Source organism: Aotus nancymaae, unplaced genomic scaffold, assembly GCF_030222135.1.
Source record: "Aotus nancymaae isolate 86718 unplaced genomic scaffold, 86718_ANA_hifiasm-v0.15.2.pri h1tg000048l, whole genome shotgun sequence".
NCBI classification, from domain to species: Eukaryota; Metazoa; Chordata; class Mammalia; order Primates; family Aotidae; genus Aotus; species Aotus nancymaae.
In genome coordinates this window covers 16,683,824-16,710,409 of record NW_026988462.1, presented here as the reverse complement: position 1 = coordinate 16,710,409, position 26,586 = coordinate 16,683,824, and the positions used below count along the sequence as shown (strand labels likewise).

The 26,586-nt window shown below is 36.1% G+C and overlaps 1 non-coding gene across 1 annotated transcript; it reads left to right on the top strand.

Moving 5' to 3' along the window:
• Positions 1–23,627: 23,627 nt before the first annotated feature.
• Positions 23,628–23,734, top strand: LOC135268974 (U6 spliceosomal RNA). The gene has a single exon (XR_010337305.1). It is a non-coding gene; the product is annotated as a U6 spliceosomal RNA (small nuclear RNA).
• Positions 23,735–26,586: the final 2,852 nt, after the last annotated feature.

Here is a 26,586-nt window from a genome sequence, read left to right as displayed (position 1 = left end):
AGAATATTTTATAGACAATGCTTTTGAATTAGTAATTATTTTTGCTCCCCCAGGGACATTTGGCAATGTCTGGAGACACTTGCAGTTGTCATAACTGGCTAGAATTTGCCACTGCTGTTTAGAGGGTAGAGGCCAGAAATGCTACTAAACTCTACCATAAACTGAAAAGCTTCACTACGACCCCCATCGAAGAATTACCTGGCCCCAAATATCAACAGTGTCACATCTAAGAAACTCTATTTCTCTTTCACTATAAATTCAAAACGTACCTGTTGCAGGTTTGTTACTGCACATATTGCATAATGCTGGGGTTTGGGCTTCTAGTGAACTCGTCCCCCAATAATGAATATAGTACCCAGTACATAGATTTTCCAACCCTTATCTTCCCTACCCGCACCACCTTCTCTTTTGCAGTTCCTAGCGTCTCTTGACGAAACTCATTTTAAATTAATCCTGTTTGTTTTTAATAATAAGTGTTACTGAGATAGGAATGTGTGTCTGTATCTGTGTATGTGTGTGCATGCACGTGTTTGAATGCAAGAATAGAGGCATTCCACAAATATATAAATATTCTACAGGCAAGCAAAGAGAAAGAAAAAAATAGAGCTTTAATAATCATCCAGTGTCGTCTAGACTACAAGACCATTATTGGCATAGGATTATGCATTGTATTTAAATGGCAGATTCAGAACTAAAATCCAGGATTTGCTGCTGCTAAATCAAGGCATACTCCCTGAAATTATCTCCTAAATATCAGTATTAAGATTAGCTATTTTTGTTTCATTAAAGTCTTGATAAACACATTCAATGTTTCTAAGATTTCCTAAAATACAGTAATGATATTTCCTATTTTACGTTGTAGCATATCAAAAGCCATTGTTTCCATTTATGCATATTTTTATTGACTTTGGGATTCCCAATAAGACATGAATACATTTATAAATATTCTAGAATCTAGCCACTGTTGAATTTATAATACAAATGACACAAGCATATGATTTGAAGCATAACAAAACCTTTTCTTTTTGTTCTTCCTACTCATGTAATAACAGATTTTGTGCTAACTCTTTGTACCTTACTTACTGAATGTGTTTGCAAGTATAATCATTCTGAAAGAGAGTAGGTATTTTCTGTAACTGTGCAAGTTCTGACTCAGAAACAAAATTAATCAGTAGTTGTAATGTAACCTTGACCTTCTTTTAAAATATGTGTTTGTGTAAGGTATATTGTTTCGAATAATACAAAAGGGCAAGAGAGTACCTATACTCCACAGTGATACACAGCTTTATTAATTCAAGCTGTTTGTACTGCAGGGAATGAACGCCTACTCCTGAACTCTGCATTCTCCTCTTGAACCAAAGCAAAGAATCACAGAGGCAGAGCTAGAGATGCTGCAGCCTCTTAGTGAGAGCATGTTTCTCACGGACTTCCAGGGCTGCAGTCAGCTGTGACTGTGAGAAATTGAATACAAGCTTTGAATGGCGGTCTCCCTTTCCCTGTCTGTTAGCAAAGATTACAAACTGTGCAGAGCCAACAGGAGCAGAGTCATAAGAGCATTCTTGAACGCCCACAGATCTGGCTATATATTAAACTCTTGATAAAGTTCTCCATCACTGGAAACATTCAATATGTGAAACATTCAATATGGAATAAATTATATTTAAAGGGAATCAGTCATTGCATAAGTAGCAGTCATAGAAAATATCTAGCATTTCTTCCATGACTGACATTTTTAATAAGGGTTTTATTCAACCTACGTTTCATTTTATGTATAAGAAAACAAATATCACTAGCAAAAATGCATAGACACAGAGAAAACAAAATGCACGTAAACCTTATTTTAAAAAAAAAAATGGCTAATGTGAATGCTTACAATTGTTCTATAAGAATGAATTACAAAACCTTTTTCCTTTTTATCTTAAATATTAATATGTTGAGTAAATTTCTCTTGTTTGGGCTAGAATTAATAATATGCAAATCGTGTTTTATCTTACATTCCCTCTATTTTTTGATGCTTTGTGCCATGGCAGGTGGAAAAGTGCCCTTCAAAAGATGTTCATGTCCTCATCCCCGGAATCTTTGAAAATTTTATATTACATGGCAAAGGGGAATTTAAGCAGCAGATGGAATTAAGGCTAATGATTGGGTGACCTTGAAATAGGGAGATTACCCTGGATTAGCTGAGTGAGCCCAACTTAATCACGTGTCCTTAATTGTGGAAGAGGCAGGCTAAAGTGTCAGAGGGATGCTATGTGAGAAAGACTCAATCAGCCATTGTTCACTTTGAAGATGGAACAGGGCAACAAGCCAAGAGATGTGAGCAGCATCTGGTAACTGGAAAAGGCAAGAAAACAAACTCTTCGTAGAACCTTCGGAAAGGAACACAGCACTGCCAATACCTTGTTTTTAGCCAGGTGAGTCCCATTTCAGACATCTGATCTCCAGAACTATGAGAAAATAAATTTGTGTTCTTTTAAGCAACTAAGTATATTACACTTTATAAGAGCAGCAATGGGAAACTAATACGGTGCTAAATAAAAATCTCAACCCTGTTGAATCTGTTTAGTTGTATTTTTGGTTGCAAGTAAAATACAACTCAAACTGACTGAGGCAGAACCTCAGAAGGGACACATGCTCTTGAGAATTGGGGATGACTGGAATCATGAATTCAACACACATCCATGCATTTTTTTCTCTCTTTCTATAGTCTCTACTTCTCTATGTGTTGTCTTCATTATTTCAAGCAGCCTTTCTGGATACGTGATTATAGGCAGCAGGCAGATCTCAGAGACAAAGCGCCTTAGCTTCATCTCTAATTAGGATTTTCAACTGAAAAAGAAACATCTCAGTTACGAGCCCAAATGGATCATTATATTCTCTTGTCCAGGTGGCCAGATGGTGTATCACTTCAAGCCTTTCAATAGGAGAACAAGAATGTATGGAGTGAGGGGAGTTTCCTAAAAGAATGTTGGTGTTTTACAACAGTAAGGAAAGTGGTGCCTGCAGATAAGCGTAGAATCTACAACACAGGGTTTCGTGTATCCTCAATACACAGAATGGAAACCAGATCAATACTGCCGTCCAAATTGTAACAATGATGGAGAGAAACCAGTGATTACATAAACTAGTAGAAATAAGAAAACAAATATATATGTTAGTTCCAGGCACCCAAATTATCTTTGAAAATTGATTTTAGTGTTGAAGAAAATGAAAGTAATTGGAAAGCCAAGTTTTAACATTTTGAGCTTTAGGCTATTACAGGTTTTGTGTTTTGAAGTACTGCATATAAAGACTAGCTAGATTTTGGAAACATTAGGTTACCTAGGTTTAGGTAATGGTTTCAGGAATGATTGCAAAGAAGCAAATGTAGTTTAGACAGTCTAATGTTTTCCATTCCATTTCATTACCAAAATGAATTTCATTAGATTTACATTTGCTTACCTTCAGTTTTAGTTTAAATTTTTATTACATGAACTATTCCTATGGTTGGAGTCTTCTAAAAATATTAGAATTGTACATTTAAAACTATTGTTTTTCAAGACCTGATTTTGAAGTCCTCTCCGCCTCCAGCAGCTGTTCTACTTACCTGTCAAGCAATCCTCGGGGTATTATAACTCTTTAGTATTTTGAAGATAGGTAAAGAAAGATCATGTCTTTTAGTAGATTTTAAAAGGGTTTTTAAAATATTCTTTGGCAATCCAATCCTAATTTATGACACATTAAACCACAAATAGAATTGTCTCATTTAATGGCAATTAGAAAGTCTATAGATTATTTTGTTAAGATCTTTATGAAAATATAATAAACTATAACTCCTTTTTCAAAATTCTGATATTCTCACTGTTTCAGATATAATGTAGTTCTCCAGAAGTTTTATAAATGAGTTTTATAAAATATTATTGTTGAAAAGTAAATGTCACATGTCTTCAGCACAAATCAGTTTTCATGACCAATAATTATATATTCATCTTGTTCATTTTCAGTTTTTTAATTTATAAGCATATATCTAATTTGAAGTTTCATGTTAACCCCCCTAAATCTATGGAATATTGTAGCTTTATCTAATGTTTAACTTTCTTTTATGTCACAAAATTAATTATGAGCTTCATAATTCTTTGCATGATAAAACAATATCAGCTTGGAAAATCAGAATATTTTCTAGTAATGAATCAAAACCTTGCCTAGATATAGTTTGGACTCTTTTTGATAAACTGTGTTTTAACACCAATGTACTGCTAAATTTAAATATCAGAGCTGTAAGAAAGTTCAATGGCTAAGTTGATACCTCTGTAGTAAGAAGAACTAAAGACAAACATGGTTGGGCCCGGTGGCTCATGCCTGCAATCCCAGCACTTTGGAAGGCTGAGGCCAGTGGATCACGAGGTCAAGAGATGGAGACCATCCTGGCCAACATGGTGAAACTCTGTCTCTACTAAAAAAACACAAATTAGCTGGGTGTAATGGCACACACCTATATATAGTCCCAGCTACTCAGGAGGCTGAAGCAGGAGAATTGCTTGAACCCAGGAGGTGGAAGTTGCAGTGAACAAAGATCACAGCATGGAACTCCAGTCTGGGCGACAGAGCAAGACTTGGTCTCAAAAAAAAAAAAAGAAAAAAGAAAAACATGAGGGTATTCATTGCCTTATTAATATTGTGAAGGAATGCACATTAAATTTATCTGGTGACATTTTCTACAGAGACATATTATTTTATCTAGTGCTATTATATGGACACAGGAGCAATTTATTCAGAATTAAATAAGGCCTCTCTTCCATAAACCTGCCAAATTGGTATACTGTCTATCAAGTAGTAAGCAGTATGATTTGAGCCACAGGGATTATAGGTGTGACTAATTGGACACTAAATCCTTAGAAATATTTTTTAAATAGGCTGAGTGTGGTGACTCACACCTGTAATCCCACCAACTTGAGAGGCTTGGGCTAGAGGACCACTGGACTCCAGGAATTTGAGACCAGCCTAGGCAACATAGTGAGAATGGGTCCTGCAAAAATAAAAATTAAGAAATCAGTCAGGTGTGGTGGTGCATTCCTGTAGTCATAGCTACTTGGGAGAATCATTTGAACCCAAGAATTTAATGTTGAAGTGAGCTGTGATCATGCCAATGTATTCTAGTCCTTCAGCCTGGGTGACAGGGAAAAACACTGTCTCAAATAAGTGAATAAATTGATAATAAAATAGCCTATGAAAGTAATGTTTTATCTATACAACATAAAAAAATTACTTCCTTCTTAAAAACTTCAAATCAAAAGCCAATAGCTTTCTCCCAGTTGCTACATTTGAAGAAATTCATAGCTCCAGAACCCCATTGACTAAAGGCAGGTTTGATTTTCTTAAGTAGTTGTTATGAAAGTATAGTCCTTTGTTCAACATCAGCATCTCTTGGAAATGTATTAAAAATGCAGGTTGGGCGTGGTGGCCTGTAATCCCAGCACTTTGGGAGCCGAGGCAGGTGGATCACGAGGTCAGGATTTCAACACCAGCCTGGCCAATATGGTGAAACCCCATCTCTACTAAAAATACAAAAATTAGCTGGGTATGGTGGCACTCGCCTGTAGTCCCAGCTGCTTGGGAGGCTGAGGCAGGAGAATCGCTTGAACTCAGCAGGCAGAGGTTGCAGTGAGCTGATATCGCACCACTGCACTCCAGCCTGGGTGACAGAACAAGACTCCATCTCAAAAAAAAAATGCAAATTCTCATGAAATATTACATCCCAAGTACATCAGAAACTCAGAGTTTGGGCCCAGTGATCTTTTAAAAAGCCCTTTAGGTGATCCTGATGTATGCTATAGTTTGAGAACCGCTGTTCTTAAGGATGAACAGTGTGATTTACAGAACCTGCCCTAAAGAGAACTGTGTCCATTTGTTTGGATGACTATGTACTAGGAAATTAATATACACACATCCTGGAAAGATGTTTAGATACTGGTTCTAAATGGGTCTTTTTCCTTGGGCATGTCAGGGAGTTTACAAAACTGAGATCATAAAGTTTGGGCTCAGGATTATCTTCCAAAAGGCCCAGGAAGTCCACGAATACTATGTGAAGTTATTTCTTGAGTTCTTGAAGGAAAAGTTAAAATAGATACATTTGTCAAATGGCATCATCTCTAGCTTGGTTCTCTGACTCTTAAAATGAGGGCTATTATTCCTGAAGGAGCCTGTGGAAACTGGTATGGATGAGACTGCACATGCATACCAAAATATTAAACCAAAAAAAAAAAATGCCACATTTCTGGAAATTTCTAGAGATCTGCCAGGCTGTTAAAAATTTGAAAGATGCGGGCTGGGCACGGTGGCTCACGCCTATAATCCCAGCACTTTGGGAGGCCGAGGCGGGTGGATCACGAGGTCAAGAGATCGCGACCATCCTGGTCAACATGGTGAAACCCCGTCTCTAGTAAAAATACAAAAAAATTAGCTGGCTATGGTGGCACGTGCCTGTAATCCCAGCCACTCAGGAGGCTGAGGCAGGAGAATTGCCTGAACCCAGGAGGCAGAGGTTGCGGTGAGCCGAGATCGCGCCATTGCACTCCAGCCTGAGTAACAAGAGCGAAACTCCGTCTCAAAAAAAAAAAAAAAAAAAAAAAAAAAAAAAAAAAATTTGAAAGATGCAAAAATGATGTTCTTATCACACTGTTCTTTTACATTATCTGTTTGGTAAAAAATCAGATGAATCTTAGGTCATAACTATGACCACCTTTGAGGTCAGAAATATGGCATCCTTGCTAAGTAATTCAACACCATTTCTGGCACCAAGTAGCGATTGGGATCTGTCAATTTTATTATTTTCTTTTTTTTTTTTTTTTTATTGCATTTTAGGTTTTGGGGTACATGTGAAAAACATGCAAAGTTGTTGCATAGGTGCATTCATGGCAGTGTGATTTGCTGCCTCCCTCCCCCTCACCCATATCTGGCATTTCTCCCCATGCTATCCCTCCCCAACTCCCCCCCTCACTGTCCCCCCCACTCCCCCGCAACAGACCCCCGTGTATAGTGCTCCCCTCCCTGTGTCCATGTGTTCTCCTTGTTCAACACCCTCCTATGAGTGAGAACATGTGGTGTTTGGTTTTGTGTTCTTGTGTCAGTTTGCTGAGAATGATGGTTTCCAGGTTCATCCATGTCCCTACAAAGGACGCGAACTCCTCATTTTTAATGGCTGCATAATATTCCATGGTGTATATGTGCCACATTTTTCCTGTCCAGTCTATCATCGATGGGCATTTGGGTTGGTTCCAGGTCTTTGCTATTGTAAACTGTGCTGCAATGAACATTCGTGTGCATGTGTCCTTATAGTAGAACGATTTATAATCCTTTGGATATATGCCCAGTAATGGGATTGCTGGGTCAAATGGAATTTCTATTTCTAGGTCCTTGAGGAATCGCCACACTGTTTTCCACAGTGGTTGAACTAATTTACACTCCCACCAACAGTGTAAAAGTGTTCCTATTTCTCCACATCCTCTCCAGCATCTATTTTCTCCAGATTTTTTAATGATCGCCATTCTAACTGGCGTGAGATGGTATCTCAATGTAGTTTTGATTTGCATTTCTCTAATGACCAGTGATGATGAGCATTTTTTCATATGTTTGTTGGCCTCTTGTATGTCTTCTTTTGTAAAGTATCTGTTCATATCCTTCGCCCATTTTTGAATGGGCTTGTTTATTTTTTTCTTGTAAATACCTAGGAATACAACTAACAAGGAACGTAAAGGACCTCTTCAAGGAGAACTACAAACCACTGCTCAACGAAATAAGAGAGGACACAAACAGATGGAGAAACATTCCATGTTCATGGTTAGGAAGAATTAATATCATGAAAATGGCCATACTGCCCAAAGTAATTTACAGATTCAACGCTATCCCCATCAAGCTACCAATGACCTTCTTCACAGAACTGGAAAAAACCACCTTAAACTTCATATGGAACCAAAAGAGAGCCCGCATAGCCAAGTCAATTCTAAGCAAAAAGAACAAAGCAGGAGGCATCACACTACCGGACTTCAAACTCTACTACAAGGCTACGGTAATCAAAACAGCATGGTACTGGTACCAAAACAGAGATATAGACCAATGGAACAGAACAGAGGTGTCGGAGGCAACACAACATATCTACAACCACCCGATCTTTGACAAACCTGATAAAAACAAGCAATGGGGAAAGGATTCCCTGTTCAATAAGTGGTGTTGGGAAAACTGGCTAACCATATGCAGAAAGCAGAAACTCGACCCCTTCCTGACACCTTACACTAAAATTGACTCCAGATGGATTAAAGACTTAAACATAAGGCCTAACACCATAAAAACACTAGAAGGAAACCTAGGCAAAACCATTCAGGACATAGGCGTAGGCAAGGACTTTATGACCAAAACACCAAAAGCATTGGCAACAAAAGCCAAAATAGACAAATGGGACCTAATCAAACTCCACAGCTTCTGCACGGCAAAAGAAACAGTCACTAGAGTGAATCGGCAACCAACAGAATGGGAAAAAATTTTTGCAGCCTACCCATCTGACAAAGGGCTGATATCCAGAATTTACAACGAGCTAAAAAAAATTTTATTATTTTCATGCCAGTCAAAAATTATATCACAAACAGCGGTAGGGATAGAAATCCAGCTTAATCCTCATTTCTCAGGAATAGTTCAACTCTATCGTTGTCTCATTATCTCACTATTGTACCTAATAACATTTTACTATGTTTTTCTTCTACTTTTTTATTTTTTACGTTGACAGATAATGATGTATGTATTTACCTTGTACAACATGATGCATTACCTAACATGGTTGTTACTTTTGTGGTAACAACACTTTATATTTACTGTCTTATTTTTCTTTTCTTTTTTTTTTTTTTTTTGAGAGAAAGAAAGAAAGAGAAAGAAAAAGGGGGAGAGAGAACAGGATTCTTGCTCTATTGCCCGGGCTGGAATACAATCTAAAAATAGATATTAAAAACCTCTTTTATGCCGATAATTGTGCTTAACAACGGAGACAGGAAGGAATAAGGGAAGAAAATAACAAACAAACAGCCAACCAATATTTCATTTAAGTCTGTGAAATGCTATGCAAATGCTGAAGAGTGATTTACTTCCAATTTTCCAATTATGTGGTCACTTTCAAAATAGCTGTAATGTGATACTGAGAAAAATGTATGTTCTGTGGACCTGGGATGGAGAATTCTATAAATATTCACTAAGTTTACTTATTCCAGGTCTAAGTTCAAATCATAGATGTCCCTATTAATTTTCTATGTCGTTGATCCGTCGAATATTAACAATGTGGTGTCAAAATCTCCCGCTATTATTGTGTGGGAGTCCAGGTCTCTTTATAAGTCATTAAGAACTTGTCTTATGTATCTGGATGCTCCTGTATTGGGATATATTTATAATCATTAACTCCTGTTGTTGCATTGATCCTTTTACCATTATGTAATGTCCTTCTTTGTTTCTTTTAGTCTTTGTTATTATTAAAGTCTATTTTGTGAGAGGCGGAAGTTACAACTCCTGTTTTTTGTTTTGTTTTGTTTTTTTGTTTTTTGTTTTTGCTCTCCATTTAATTGGTGAATCTTCCTCCATCCCTTTGTTTTGAGTCTTTGTATGTCATTGCTTCTGAAATAGATCTGGATACAGCATACCGATGGGTTTTGACTTTTTATTCAATTTACCTGTCTGTGTCTTTGAGGCATTTAATCCATTTAAATTTAGAATTAATATTAATATTTGTGAGTTCAATATTGTCATTTAATGCTAGCTGGCTATTTTGCCCATTAGTTGATGTAGATTCTTCATTATAGAGATACTCTTTATGTTTTGGTAAGTTTTTGGGATGACTGATACTGGCTGTTCCTTTCTGTTTGTAGTGCTTCTTTCAGAAGCTCTTGTAAAGCAGGCCTGGTGGTGATGAAATCTCTGAGTACTTGCTTGTTTGTGAAAAATTTTCTTTTTCCTTCGCTTATAAAGCTTAGTTTGGTGGGATATGAGATTCTGGGTTGAAAATTCTTTTCTTTGAGGATATTGAATATTGACCCCCCCACTCTCTTCTAGTTTGTAGGGTTTCTGCTGAGAGGTCTGCTGTGAGTCTGATAGGCTTCCCTTTATGGGTAACATGACCTTTCTCTCTAGCTGCCCTTAGAATTTTCTCCTTTATTTCAACCCTAGTGAATCTAGCAATTATGTGTCTTGGAGTTGCTCTACTTGAGAAATATCTTTGTGGTGTTCTCTGGATTAGCTAGAGTTGAGTATTGTCCTGCCTTACTAGATTAGGAAAGTTTTCCTGAATAATATCCTGAAGAATATTTTCCAACATGGATTCATTCTCTTCATAACATTCAGGTATACCTATCAATCGTAAATTAGGTCTTTTCACATAGTCCCATATTTCTTGGAGACTTTGCTCACTCCTTTTTACTCTTTCTTCTCTAATCTTGTCTTCTCGTTTCATTTCATTAAGTTGGTCTTCGACCTCCGATATCCTTTCTTCTGTTTGATCAATTCGACTGTTAAAACCTGTGCATACTTCGTGGAGTTCTCGTATTGTGTTCTTCAGTTCCATTAATTCACTTATATTCCTCTCTAAATTGTCTATTCTCGTTAGGATTTCGTCAAACCTTTTTTCAAGGTTCTTAGTTTCTTTACATTGGGCTAGAACATGTTCTTTTAGCTCACTAAAGTTCCTTATTATCCACTTTCTGAAGCCTAAATCTGTTAATGGAACACACTCGTTCTCCATCAGGCCTTGTTCTTTTGTTGATGAGGAACTGTGATCACCTGTAGAAGGAGAGGCATTCTGATCTTGTGTATTCTCAGCCTTTTTACGCTGGTTTCTTCCCTTCATTGTGAGTTCATCCACCTGTCGTCTTTGTAATTGCGTACTTTCAAATTAGGTCTGTGAGTGGATGTCCAACTTGTTGATTCCCAGCCCCGAAATCTGAGCAACCCACTGTGCCGGCCAAAACAGCGGCATCAAGACTCGTGGTGCTTTTATGCCCAGGAATCTCCAGTCTGGCTTCCCTCTTGAGTCCCTTCTTCAATCAGGTAAATGGGTGACTCTGCCTTCCTGGAGCTGCAAACATCGATCAGTCCCGTTTACTCTGCACCAAGAACCGCCTCGCTGGCAAAACCGTGATGCCAGCCACAAGAGTCGCCCTGGAAACCCGTGGGGCTCCTCCGCTGGGAATCTTCTGGTCCGTGGGTAACAAAAATTCATCTGAAAGTGTGGCATCCTCTCGTTCTGTGCGCTTTCTCTGGGAGCTACAGTCCCGAGCTGCTAGTGATCAGCCATCTTGGATCTCTCTCCTACTGTCTTATTTTTCAATATGAAAAATTATTAACTATAATTACCACGTTATAAAATAGATCTCTTGAAATTATTTCTCTTGTTAATTATATTTATTTTCCTTTGGGCATCATCTTTTTACCCCCAGTGCCAAACATTCAGCCCCTAAGATCAACTAATTTGGATTCTTCAAATATGTGAGATCATGAAGTATTTGTGTTACTTCTACAACTGGCTTCATAAGTTCCTCTAGCTTCATCCATTTTGACAAACACAACAAGATTTCCTTTTTATGGCTTAAGAGTAAACAGTATCTCATTGTATATATAGGTATATATATATATGTATGTATATGTGTGTGTATATATATATACACCACATTTTCCATTCGTTTATGGAAACTTAGATTGATTTCATATATTTGTAATTGTGAATAGTGCTGCAATAAACATGTGTAAGTCCTACTACTAGTAGTGGGATTGCTGCATTATATCATAGTTCTAATATTACTTTTTGAGAAAACTCCATACTACTTTTCATAATGGCTGTACTAATTTACATTACCACCAACAATGTGCAAAGATATTTTTCCCATGCCCTCACCAATACTTGTTTTTTGTCTTTTTGTTAATAGACAATAAATATAAGAGGACATCTCATTGCAGCTTTGACTTCCATTACCCTGAAGAGTAATGATGCTGAGTGTTTTATTCATACACCTTTTTTGCATTTATATGTCTTTTTTGGGGAACTATCTCTTTAGGTCTTTAGCCCATATTTTAATCAGGTTATTTGTTTTCTTGCTATTAATTTGTTTGAATAGCTTATATATTTTGGATATTAGCTGCTTATCAGTTGTAGAGTTCACAAATATTGTCTGCCATTCTGTAGATTGTCTCTTTATTCAATTGTTTTTTTTCTGTTTGTTTTGTTTGGTTTGGTTTTTGCTATGCAGAAAATATTTAGTTTGATATAATACCATTTATTTAATTTTGCTTTTGTTGCCTGTGTCTTGGGGGTTGTATTAAAGAAGTCATCATGGAGCTTTTTCTCTATGTGTGTTTTCTTCTAGCATTTTATCGTTTCAGCCTTTACATTACATTTACAATCAATTTGAGTTTATTTTTGTAAATGATGTGAGATAAGGGTCTAATTTCATTCTTCTGCTTGAGTATATACAGTTTTTCTAAAACAATGTATTAAAGAGATTATCCTGCCTCCTTTGCCAAAATTCAGTCAGCCAAAGATGTGTGGATTTATTTCTAGGCTTTTTATTCTATTTTGTTGTTCTTGTTCTCAGTGACTTTCTCAACTACGGCAGTTGTCTTCACACATTTTGGCCCTGGAGCACATAACGCAAATGTAAGAACCCCTAGCAAGGGCCAGAGAAAGAGTCCTTTGTCAATTGCAAAAGCCACAGGCAGAGGAGAGAAAGACCCAGCACTGTCTTGACTTCACTGGCAGTCACTCTGTGTCTGTTTTTATATGTTTAGTTACTGCATTTTGTAGTATATTTTAAAGACAGTACTATAATGTCTGCATCTTTGTTCTTTATGTTCAGATTATTTGGTCTATTCAAGGTATTTTGTGGTTCTATACAAATTGCAGAATTTTTATTTCCATTTCTGAGAAGAATGTCATTGGCATTTTGAGAGATTTTATTGAATCTGTAGATTCTTTTGGGTGGTACGGAGATTTTAACAATATTAATTCTTCCAATCGATGAACAATGTATATCTTTCCATTTATTTGTGTCTTCCTCAATTACTTTCATCAATGTTTTATAGTTTTTAGTGCAGAGATCTTCCATCCCAATAAATTTATTCCTATGTTTTTAGTTATAATAAATAGAATTTTTGTTCATTTCTTTTTATATAGTTCACTGTTATTATATAGGAACACTACTGAGTTTTGTATATGTATTTTGTATCCTGCAACTTTACTGAAACCACTTTTTGGTTCTAACAGTTTTTTGATGAAGTCTTTAGGGTTTTCTATTTATATTATCATCTTGCCGGCAAACAAGGACAATTTAACTTCTTCCTTTACAATTGAATGACTTTGTGAAAGGAAAATAAAATCTTGGGATCCCAATTCACTATGCCAAAAGAAATAATTAAACTGAAAGCTGAGTCAAGCAAGAAACTGCCTTTTGTTCCTAAAGAGAGAGCTATAGATAAAAGGTGAAATATCTCCACAGATAGTTGCTTTATGATCAGTTTATCTTATGTAAAGTGCTGACTTACTGAGCGCTAGACATTAGATGAATATATAATTGGTTATTCCCCTACCCGTTCCTTTTTCCTTATGACATGTGAATTACTATACATTTCTTCTTTTCCTTCCAGCCCACTTTTCCTCTTTAAATATCAAGGCCCTCAAAATCATCTTTGGAGAAAGGCACAGATCTCTTTCCTGGGCATGTCCTTAACCTTGGCTAAATAAACTCCTAAATTGATTGAGACCTGCCTCAGGTTCTATTTGCTTTACAACCCTTATTTCTTCCTCTCACTTACATTTTCTGGCTAGGACCTCCAGTACCATATGGTGTAGAAGTGATGACAGTGGGCATTTTTGTCTCATTCTGGATCTTAAAAGAAAAACTTTCAACTTTTTCCCATTGAATAATGGTATTATATGTGGATTTGTGACATATGATCTTTGTTGTCTTGAGGCACATTCCATCTACACCTAATTTGTTGAGAGGTTATTCAAAGAGTGTTACATTTTTTCAAAGATGATTTTCGCATCTATTAAATTGATCATATGATTTTTGTCCTTCAGTATGTTAATGAGATGTATTACATATATTGTTTTACATGTACTAAACTATCCTTGCGTACCTAAGATTCATACAATGTGATCTTGTGGGAATGGTCTTTTTAATGTCCTTTAAATTTGTTTTGGCAATATTCTGTGGAAGATTGTTGCATCTATGTTCATTAGGAACATTGACCTGTGTATTACTCTTTTTTCATGCTGCTGATAAAGACATACATGAGGCTGGGCAATTTACAAAAGAAAGAGGTTTACTGGACTTACAGTTCCATGTGACTGGGGAGGCCTCACAATCATGGCAGAAGATGAAAGTCATGTCTCTCATTGTGGCAGACAAGAGAAGAGAGCTTATGCATGAAAACTCCCTTTTTTAAAAAACATCAGAACTTGTGAGACTCATTCACTCTCATTAACCCCAGGGAAGACCCACTCCCATAACTCAATCAAATCCCACTGGGTACCTTCCATGACACGTGGGAATTGTGGGAGTTACAATTTAAGATGAGATTTGGGTGGACACAGCCAAACCATATCATACAATTTGGCTATCCCAAATGTCATGTCTTCACATTTCAAATCAAATCATGCCTTCCCAATAGTCCTCCAAAGTCTTAACTCATTTCAGCATTAACTCAAAAGTCCACAGTCCAAAGCCACATCAGAGACAAGACAAAATCCTTCCACCTATGAGCCTGTAAAATCAAAAGCAAGTTATTTACTTCCTAGATGCAATGGTGGGTAAGTATAGATATTCCAAGGGGAAAATTGGCCAAAACAAAGGGACTACAGGCCCCATGCAAGTCCAAAATCCAAATCTTAAAGGTCCAAAATAATCTCATTTGACTCCAGGTCTCACATCCAGGTCACACTAATATAACAGGTGAGCTCCTACAGCCTTGGGAAACTCTGCCTCTGTGGCTTTTCAGGGTGTATCCCTCCTTTTGGCTGCTTTCATGGGCTGGCGTTGAGTGTCTGCAGCTCTTCCAGGCACACAGTGCAAGCTGCCAGTAGATCTAACATTCTGCGGTCTGGAGGATGGTCACCCTCTTCTCAGCTCGACTAGGCAGTGCTCCAGTAGGGACTCTGGGTGGGGGCTCTGATTCTACATAACCCTTCTGCACTTCCCTAGCAGAGGTTTTCCAAAAGGGACTTGCCCCTAAAGCAAATTTCTGCATGGGCATCCAGGCATATCCACAAATCCTCAGAAATCTAAGCAGAGGTCCCCAAACCTCAATTCTTGACTTCTATGCACCCACATGCTCAGCACCACATGGAAGCTGCCAAGGCTTTGGGCTTGCACCCTCTGAAGCCATGGCCTGAGCTCTATGTTGGCTCCTTTCAGCTATGGCTGAAGTGGCTGAGACACAGGGCACCAAGTTCCTAGGCTGCACATAGCACGGGGACCCTGGGCCTGGCCCAAGAAACTACTTTTTCTTCCTAGTCCTCTGGCGCTGTGACTGGAGGGGCTTCTGTGAAGACCACTGACATCCCTGGAAGCATTTTCTCCATTATTTTGGGGATTAACATTCGGCTCCTCATTGCTTACAATAAACTTTTCTGCAGCTGGCTTGAATTTTTCCTAAGAAAATGTGATTTTCTTTTCCATCCCATTGTCAGGCTGCAAATTTTCTGGACTCTTATGCTCTGCTTTCTATACAAAACTGAATGCCTTTAACAACACCCAAGTCACCTCTTGAATGCTTTGCTGCTTAGAAATCTTTTCCACCAGATACCCTAAATCATCTGTCTCAAATTTAAAGTTCCATAAATCTATAGGACAGAGGCAAAATGCTATCAGTCTCTTTACTAAAACATAACAATAGTCACCTTTGCTCCAGTTCCCAACAAGTTCCTTATTTCCATCTGAGACCACCTCAGCCTGGGCCTCACTCCCAGTATCAATTTACTGTATTAGTCTGTTTTTACACTGCTGATAAAGACATACCTGAAACTGAGTAATTTACGAAAGAAAGAGGCTTATTGGTTTTACAATTCCAAGTGGCTGGGGAGACCTCACAATCATGGCCTAAAGTAAAGGGCATGTCTCACATGGTGGCAGACAAGAGAAGAGAGTTTGTGTAGAGAAACTTCCTTTTTTAAAACCATCTTGTGAGACTCATTCAATATCGCAAGAATGCTGCAAGAAAGACCCACCCCCATGATTTAATCACCTTTCACTGGTTTCCTCCCAGGACATGCATAACAACCTGTAGTTTCCTTTTTTTTTTTTTTTTTTTTTTTGGCTATATCTTTGTCTGGCTTTGATATCAGGGTGAGGCTAGTCTTGTAAATTGAGTTTGGACATGTTCCTATGTTTTAGATTTTTTTTGAAAGATCTTTAGAAAAATTGTCATTTGCTCTTTAAATATTTGATAGAATGCAGTGAAGCCACCAGGTGCTGGCCTTTTTTTAATTTTTTAACTCCCTTTTATTACTAATTTAATCTTCTGACTCATTATTGATGTGTTAAGGTTTTATATTCTCTCTAATTCAGTCTTGATAGGTTTTAATAAATTTATCTTTTCTAGGTTATCAAATTTTTGATATGTAATTATTAATAATAGTCTCTTATGATCTTTAATATTTCTGTAATATGAGCTGTAATGTCTCCTTTGCATTTCTGATGTTAGTTAGGCCAGCTAAAGTTTTGTCAATTTATTTTTTTCAAAAGCCAACTCAGTTTCATTGATATTTTCTATTTTTTTCTGTTCTCTATTTCATTTATTTTTGCTGTGATCTTTATTAATTTCTTTCTTTTATTAACTTTGGGCTTAGCTTGTTCTTGTTTTTCTAGTTTCTTCAGGTACAACATTAAATTGTTTCTTTGAGATCTTCTTTTTTGATGTAGGTGTTTATTACTATAAACTTCCCACTTAGAACTGTTTTTGCTGTGTTTCTCAGGTTTATGTATGTTGTGTTTCCATTTTCACTTGTCTCAAGAATTTTTAAAATTTTCCTTTTAATTTTTCATTGACCCATTGGTTGTTCAAAAGCCCATCATTTATTTTTTAGGTTTTTTGAATTTCTACCTTGAGATTAATTAATACAAAGTTATTAATTTTTCATTTTGTACCATGGTGGTTGAAAAGATACTTACTATAATTTCAATCTTTTAAATTATTTTAAAACTCTTAGACTTGTTTTATGCCCTAACACATGGTCTTTCCTGGAGAATGTTCCATGTGCCATTGAGAAAAGTATAAATTCTGTAGCGGCTGGATAGAATCTTCTGTACATGTAGTTGAAATCTGATGTTTTTGTATTGATTTTTTTATCTGGACGATCTGTCCATTGCAGCAAGTGGGTGTTGAAGTCTCCTACTATAATTGCATTTTAGTCTACCTTTCTCTTCAGACCAATTTATGTTTTCTTTATATATTAGGCTCTGATGAGTTCATATATATTTATAATTGTTTTATCTACTTGATGAATGGACCTTTCATTTTTGTATAATGATGCTCTTTTTTTTTTTACAATGTTTGACTTAAAGCCTATTTTATCTAATATAAATATAGCTATCCTGATCTCTTTTGATATCTATTTGCATGAAATATTTTTTATCATCTTCTCACTTTCAGTCTATGTGTGTCCTTACAGGAATATATGTTCTTGTAAGAAGCATATAGTTATTTTTGTTGCTATTTTTAAAATTCATTTAGCTTCTCTATCTCATTTGATTGGTGAATTTAATCCATTTACATTCAAGATTATTGTTAATGGATAAGGACTTGCTACTGCCATTTTATCTATTGATTTTTATTTCTTTTGTATATTTTATTATTCTTTCTACCTTTCTATCTTTCTTTGTAGATAAGCTATTTTCTCTAGTGGTATGTTTTGATTGATCTGTGTGTGTGTGTGTGTATGTGTGTGTGTATCTGCTACAGGTTTTGGTTTTGTGGTTACCATAAGTCTTAAACATTTTATAGTAATAACAGGCTTTTTTCAGCTGATAACCTTGATTTAAAAAAAAACTACACTTTTACTTCATTCCTCCCAACATTATGAAGTTTTGATATTATATTTTGCATTTTTTATATTGCATATCCCTAAATTATACTGTAACTAATATTTTAACAGTTTTGTCTTGTAGCATTAATATTAAAGATGTAAGTAATTTATATACTATAATTTCAGTATTAGATAATTCTGTATTTGTCTGTGTACTTTTACCAGTGAATTTTATGCTTTTAGATGTTTTTGTGTTTCTCATTAGCAACCTTTCCTTTCAGCTTGAATAACTCCCTTTAGCATTTCTTGTAAGAGAATTTTGGTTGTGATGAATTCTCTCAACTTATGTTTCATCGTAAATTATTTCTCTCTCCTTAATTTCTGGAGAGCATAATATTCTTGGTTTCTGCTGGGAAATCATCAGCTACTCATATTGAAACTCCCTTACATGTTATCTGCTTCTTTTGTCTTGCCGATTTCCAGATCCTCTCTTTGTCTTTGATATTTGGCAGTTTGATTATAGGATTGCTTAGAGTACCCTTATTTGGTTGGAATAGAATTAGAGACCTTTGACCTTCCTGTCCCTGGACAGTTACATCTTTCTCCAGGTTTGGAAAATTTTCTGCAACTATTTCTCTAAATAAGCTTTCTACGTCTTTGTCTGTTTCTTCTTCAACTTCTCTGACTCAGAAAAAAGTTACTCTTTTATGCTGCCCCATTAATCCCATAAGATTTCCTTGTTCTTTTTTATTCTTTTTTTTTCTCATCTCTTCTGACTATTTTCACACATCCTTTCTTCAGGTTCACAGATACTTTTCTCATGCTTGATAAATTTTGCTATTGATGCTCTCTATTCCACTTTGCATTTCATTTATTGTATTTCTTACCTCCAACATGTTTGGGTTTTTAGTTATTATTTCAACCTCTCCATTAATTTTCTCAATCTGGTCACATTGTTTCCTTATTTTGTTAATTTATTTTCTATGTATTTTCTTGAAGTTTGCTAAGCTTCCTAATAGTATTTATTTCGAATTCTTTTTCAAGCTGTTACTACATCTCTGAGTCTAACTCAGTTACTTGCACTTTACTTTGCTGGTTTGGTGATATCATATTTCCCTAATTATTCTTGATCTTCATGGCTATCTATTAATGTTTGCATATTTGAAGAAGCAGATACTTATTCAGTTTCCACAAACTTTCTTTGTCTGGGGCAGACCAGAAGCTTAGGATAGATTCAGCCCGCATGGCACTGCCAGAAGCCTGGGATACACTAAGGCAGGCATAATGCTGGGACACTAAGTCATGAAGCTTAGTGAGCTGCCTGTTGCTGAGAGCTGTCTGGAACCCATGGCCACTGACATTGGCTCAGCAATGGTGCACACCAGGGCTGAGTTCTCCAAAAAAGCCTGGCACCTGGGGCTGTGTGATCCCACCTGGCACCGAGTCAGTTCTAAACAGTTAGTCTATTTGTACTGAACTGAAACGTAGGGTCGTGAATGTCTGCCCAGTGCTGGGTTTTACTGTGGTCGGCCTAGTGTTGAGTCCAAGACAAAGTCCTTTGCTTGCTTCTCTCTCTCTCCCACAAGTTAATGGTACCTCTTCCCATGCTGTGCTCCCTGTGGTTGGGGGAGGGGTGACACATGATGTAATACTGTTCTTCTTACTCTGTTCAATGCATAATTTCTTATTATTGTGCTATAATCAGGTACTGTGATCTCTCACCTGTGTTCCTTCACTATTAGGAAAGTATTTTTGCATGTCAATAGTTGTTTAAGTTGATTTTTGTGATTTTATACCTTCATAGATTATGAAAATAAGACACATCTGGTCCTTGTGCTAGAGATCTTGAGATTCTTTCAATGACTAATGGAGTTTTGTGGTTCTCATTATGGAGAAGGGAGAGAAGAAGAAAAAGAAGAAAGAAGAAGGAGGAGGAAGAGGAGAAAGAAAGAAGAGAAGGAGGGGAAAGAAAAGGGCAAGCTGATGTATGTTTTTTTTATTTGATAAATAGTTGATTCATGTCAAATGAAATAATACTGTTTCTTAATGTAAGTAAACTAATGAGCATAGATATTAAAAAGAGAAGAGAAGGGCATATCTATTGTTAGACTTTTGCTCATCTCTTCCCTAATCTGCTTGTTATAATGGAGAGGGGCAAGTTTTTAACTACTGAATGTTTTATTTCGCAGACTCCAGTATCGACTTTTTTTGCAGGGTATCAGCAAAATATTAGACGCCAATGTATCCCAATTCCCTCTCTACGTCAGCTAACTTTTCCGGCAGCCTTTATTTGTCCTTTATAACTTCAACTCCCACTCTCATCAGCAGGTTAAGCTGCTGTGTTTCTTGCTTCTTTCAGTCGATCAAGACTTCTGGGATACAGAAACACCATTATTTTCATACGCCTCTCGTGAAGAGGCAAAACTAGTAGGATCTTGTGTCTTTTTTGTTCTGGATTATTTTGTCAGCTCTTATATAGCTTTCAAGCTCTTCATCACCTATTTAAATACAAACATTCCCTCAGCAACAATTTGTTTAAAATGTTTTACACCAGACAATGACTGATATAAAACTTGAGAAATATGGCCATTTCCCTATAATGCAAGAGCTTTGGGAGATTTCAACACAGGGTTTTGTTTTATTTCTTTTTCCACTTCTATTTTTAGAATGAGGTGGTTGTCACGTGCAGGTTTGCTACATGAGTAAATTGTGTGTCACTGGGGTTTGGTGTACAAATGATTTCATCACCAAAGTACTAAGCATAGTACCCAATAGGTATCTTTTCCACCCTCACCCTTTTCCCACCCTCCACCCTCAGGTAGACCCCTGTGTCCATTGTTCTCTTTTTTGTATCCATCTGTACTCAATGTTTAGCTTCTACTTATAAGGGAGAACATGTGGCATTTGTATTTCAGATAAGAAAAAATTAACCAAAATAGACACAGACATACTTTAAAAGGGATTTGGGTATCATTACATCTTTAGTGGGGGTTCTTTGTGCTACTTCATGTAACTTCTGCCTTCATTCTGGTGAAAGGTATTTGAGAGGTACAGGTAAACTTTCTGGGGTCAGCACAAGAATTAGTATACAATAATGCCTTTCCATTTTAAATGCATATATATGTTTATAGTAAGAAAATGTATGTGCTTTACCCATTGTTACATCTTTATAAGATATATTTCTAACATTTATCTAATAGTAGTATTTTCCTTTAGGATAGCAACTCAATTTGCCTTTTTTTATGGTAGTTGACACATATACTTACTTGGATTCTTTTCTTCTCTCCGGTGTGTAATGCTGTATTAGTTTGCCAGAGTCATCATATAAAAGTACCACACACTGGATGGCTTAAACAACAGAAATTTATTTCCTCACAGTTCTTGAGGCTGGATGTCTGAGATCAAGGTTTCGCCAGGGCTGGTTCCTTATGTGAGACTACGGAAGAAGAATGTTTCAGGCCTTTCTTCTTGACTTTATGTAAATGGCCGTCTTCTCCCTGTGTCTTCACATCTTCCCTGTGTAAGTGTCTCTCTTCATGCCTAAATTAGCTATTCTAATGAAGACATCAGTCGTACTGAATTAGGGCCCACCCTAATGACCTCATTTTACCATAATTACCTCTTAAAGTTTGTATCTTTAGATACAGTCACATTCTAAGTACTCAAAACTAGTATTTCAATATATGAATTTTGGGGAAACATAATTCAGTCCATTAAAAATGGAGGCAGCAATTGTTCCCCAGAGTCATATTCCTTTCTATAGCAAACATGATCAGGGATCATGTTATCTAGCCTACCTTTCCTTACCTATATGTGTGGCCTTATTACTAGTCCTTAGCAAAGAATGCTATGAGAAACGGCAAGTATTACTCCTGTCCAAGGTTTTAAGGAATTATCTGTGCCTCCTTTGTTTCCTTTATCTCTTTCTGTGCGTTTCATAGTTAGAATGAAGAGGCCCTAACCTAGGGGATTTGGAGCTATAAAAAAGAACTGGAGGAAAGTATGAGTTGCACGGACAAAAACCAGCCACTCTACAAGTAGATATATTAGCATTGACTGTTATAAGGCTATTATAAAGACTTGTTTGTAGTCTGCTATGCCTCAAAAATGCTGGCATTTAATATCACATAGCTTTCACCTAATTCATAAATAGGTAGAAGAAATGGTGGAGGGAGCAGTGGTGTTATCAGTTTAGCAGGTATGTTGCAGAGGATTAGAGATTAGCAACTTTAGATTGCAAAATTGAAGACTTTTATTACTTAGTGGTGAAATATCTGAGAAAACTATAGCTATCTGTAACAATTCTGAAGACAAACCATGTCCTACTTAAGTCTGTAGTTTTAGGGAAGTGTTTGGAAAAAGTGAGAATGTTCATGTTTGTTAACTTTTGCTTAAATGTTTACATTACATTAATTACTGTAGTAATTAATTTAAAAGTAGTGTTCTGGGAAAAAGTATTAATTTATTGAATATTGAACTAAAATGCCCTCTTTTACCAGTATAAAAATAGCATTCTGGGAAAAAAGTATTAATTTATTGAATATTGTTCATTTTTATAATTTTCATCTAAAATATTTTCATCAATCAAAATTCAGTCCTTGGTGTAAATTTTTTGTTACTAATGATGGTTTTAAGTGATAAAAAATGTAAATGGAAAATTTAGGAAGGAGGAACAAGTAAATGAGATAAGAAATGTGGACAGCAAATTCAGTTAACATTACATTAATTAAACAAAAGTTTAATTAATTAAACATAAATTATATTAAATGTTTTAGAAAGGTGTTATTAAAAAAGAGAAAAGAGTCTCCAAAGCCTATTATTCTATATGCTGTGACCATGTGTATGCATTATTTAGCTCCCGTTTATAAATGAGAACAAGTAATGAAATTAAAATAAAATTTAAAAGAGAGATAAAAGTTGACTAATTCAGAACAGTGGTAGAAAAAAATAGTGGTGAGAAAGTTGAAGCCACACAATTTTGGGAAAGCCTAAAGCATCCAGTTACTAAGCAGTAAGAGGTATTACTAGAAAAGGAATTTGCATGGCAAAGATCCACTAAGATTTCTTAAAGAGAGCATATCAATCATTTGGTAAATATTAAATTAGGAAACTTTTCTTCCCATCCATGCTAATTATTTCAGTTTGCATGAAGATTAAAAAGAGCAAGGATTGAAAATTAAACTAGAAGAAAATTTTGGTATGTTTATTCACATGTAATTGACTAATAGCAACTGGATCAGAAGTCTATTAAGCTTTGCAGAGAATAAAATTGACAAGGAAAATAAAAAAAGAAACAAAAACCTCATCTAAATGTACTGCAGTTCTAAAACCTTCCTAGGTACCTAAATCGTTGCAACTGAAGGAAACACCCCTCTCCCACACAGGATATATTCCTCAGTGCCCAATTCAGAAGTAATCATCAAGGATATTGTGACACGAAGATTGGAATCAAGTGCCTACAAAGAATTCCAGAGATCTTGAGCCTAATATAAAAAAATTCCCCCTTTTCTAGCACAGGGACTCAAAAGGAGTTTATTATTGCCAAGGGCCAATATGTATGTATGACTACTATACGTCTCTTATTCTTCTATTTTAACATAGGCTAGTGCTCGCTTCGGCAGCACATGTACTAAAATTGGAACGATACAGAGAAGATTAGCATGGCCCCTGCGCAAGGATGACACACAAATTCGTGAAGCATTCCATATTTTTAATAAATATGCAGTTTAGTGATAAAAAAAATAGGCTTTTTTTTTTATATACCAAGATTATGTTGTCCTTAGTTTACCATTACACGTTGTGGGAGTTGGGTAAGAGGCAGGTAATTTATTTTTAGTTTATAAGTTTCCAGATGATGTGATACCAAATTTGAACCTAAATAGTATGCTCTAACTGAGATATTGGACTTTGAAATATAAGGAGTACCTGGGATAGACATTGGCTTTCTTTTTTAAGGTAACAAAAGAAAATAGTGTGTGAGTTTGAATAAGACTGCAAATGGTTTTTTTATTGACCAGGAGGACAGACTGTGGAAGAAATGTCTGATTGTTCCTCTTTAAATTCATCTCCTCTTTATCCTGAATACATAGCTACATTATATCTCTCAGGATTACTTGGAGTTAGGGGAGACCATGTTACAGTGTTTCTGCCAATTGAATTTTGGCAGAAGTGATAGGTACAGCTCCCAGGTCTTGCTGAAACATCTATGCAATTATATCCAGTATCTTTCTGATTCCACCAATTGGATGTGTATTTACAGAGTTTCTGTCAGCTGGGTGCTTGGCTTTTTAAAAAAAATTTTTTGTAGCAATGTCACTCTCCCTTCCCCTTATTGACCATAAATAACCATATTGTACTTTGATGTGAGTAAGAAATGACTTCAATTTTGTTAAGCTAGTGAAATGCAGACATTGACTAGAAGTAGAGTAGCTAGCACAGCTTCTCTATTAGGCTCCACTCATTTTAGTTCACTGCCCTCTTTTACCACTATAAAAGTAGTGTTCTGGAAAAAAGTATTGATTTCTTGAATATTCTTCATTTTTATAATTTTCATCTAAAAATGGTTACTTCATCAATGAAAATGCAGTCTTCAATGTGAATTTTTGTGACTAATGATGTTTCAGTGATAAGAATATGGAAATGGAAAACTTAGGAAGGAGGAACAGGCAAATGAGATAAGAAATGTGGACAACAAATTCTGGTTTTATTTAGGGTCCATGTGGTCACTAGCTATAGGTTGTGGTAGCAACCGAGTAATCTAATCTTGTCAACAACTCATTTAAGAAGTTATCCTTACATTATGCTGTATCTGAGGATGAAATGGTTAGATATGAAGGAGTAACCATCTACATTGTATTTTCCTGACTGCCTTTTATAGGTGATGTGGTGCACACATTTCCTTAAGTGAACAGATGGAACAGATTAGGGTTAGGAATAGGACTCATTTCTCTCTAGGTGTATCCAGCTTTGTATATTTCTGGCAGGTGGATAGATATAGTAAGTGTTCAGTCGTGACAAAATATTAGGCATTCTGCTTTATTTTTCAGTAAGCCTATCCTCCAGTGATTGTATGTTAGATTATCTTCGATACCTCTTTCACCAATATTTTGAAACTGGTTTGCTTTTGCAACTGATGTCTCCATTGTGAAAGTTCCATTTAAGAGATTGAGTAGCTGGGAAAATAAATTTTGAGTCTAATATTTTTTTCTTTACCTGTAATGCAAGCTCCTGGCCTTATTGAATTCTCTTTATTTGTGGTATGCTTTGTTATGTGTCTGAACTGTGATATAAAAAGTAAGTTTTCTTACATTTGAAAACATGACTTTTCTTTTCTCCCCTATTCTCTCTGTCTTTTATTATTTTCTTGTTACCTGAGCAATATACAGGTTTTGCTGGGTGTCACCAATGCTCTTCCTCTGTAGGATATTGCTAATGATGCTGAAACAGATGTGTTGTAATTCTCACAGTAACACAAGAGAGCTGTGTGGTCTGGAGAGATGAAATGTACAGAAACAAGTTGGAATCCACAAGAAAGTAAGGAGAAGGTCATATCAACCAAATGTTACATTTTTCAAAAGGAACCAGTAGTATATCCTTATTTGCTGCCTAACAGAGACTTAAGAGAAACATTAATTCAAATATTAATTCATATTCATCTTTTTTTCTCCAATGTGGTGACCCAGAGATAAAGAAACAATACTACATTTATTTTCTTTACCTTGGTAATAAACTATTAATTCATTCATATGCTTTTAAGGTATTTATGAAATATATCACTTTTTTCATAGATTCATAGGCAATCAATTAAATTTTTCATTTTAAAGATTAAAATATTGGCTAATTCATGTTTAATGATAAAGTGTATATGTAATATGTCACTATTTGTCATGGATCCATATGTAATAGGTTTTATTTTTAAATTTGGAAGATAATATTAAGATAATTAAGATAAATTAAGATAATTAAGATAAGATAATATTAAGATAATAATATTAAGATAATATTAAGACTAGAAAAGTTGTTTGTCCCAAGATAACTGCCTGAATTAGAGGTAGACAGCAAAATGGAACTCAAGTCTTTTGCATTTGTGTTTACTAGTCTGTGAATCCAGAAAGCTTATTTAAAATCTATTTAGGATGGAGTGCGGTGGCTCAACCAGCACTTTGGGAGGCCAAGGTTGGTGGATTACTTGAGGTTAGGAGTTTGAGATCCGCCTGGCCAACATGGTGAAATCCCATCTCTACTAAAAATACAAAAATTAGGCAGGCGTGGTGGCGCATGACTGTGGTCTCAGCAACTTAGGAGGCTAAGGCAGGAGAATAGCTTGAATCCAGGAGACGGATCTTGCAGTGAGTCAAGATCACACCACTGCACTCCAGCCTGGGTGACAGAGCGAGACTGTGTCTCAAAAAAAAAAAAATCTATTTAGGCAATGACTACAAAAAGCTCATTTCAAATGTGACATCTTTCTGTGGTAGTTTTTTTTCTTTCTAATATTAATGCAATCAAATGTAGCATAACAATAGTTGTCTTTTCTCTGCAAATAACAATATGCTGTCAGAATG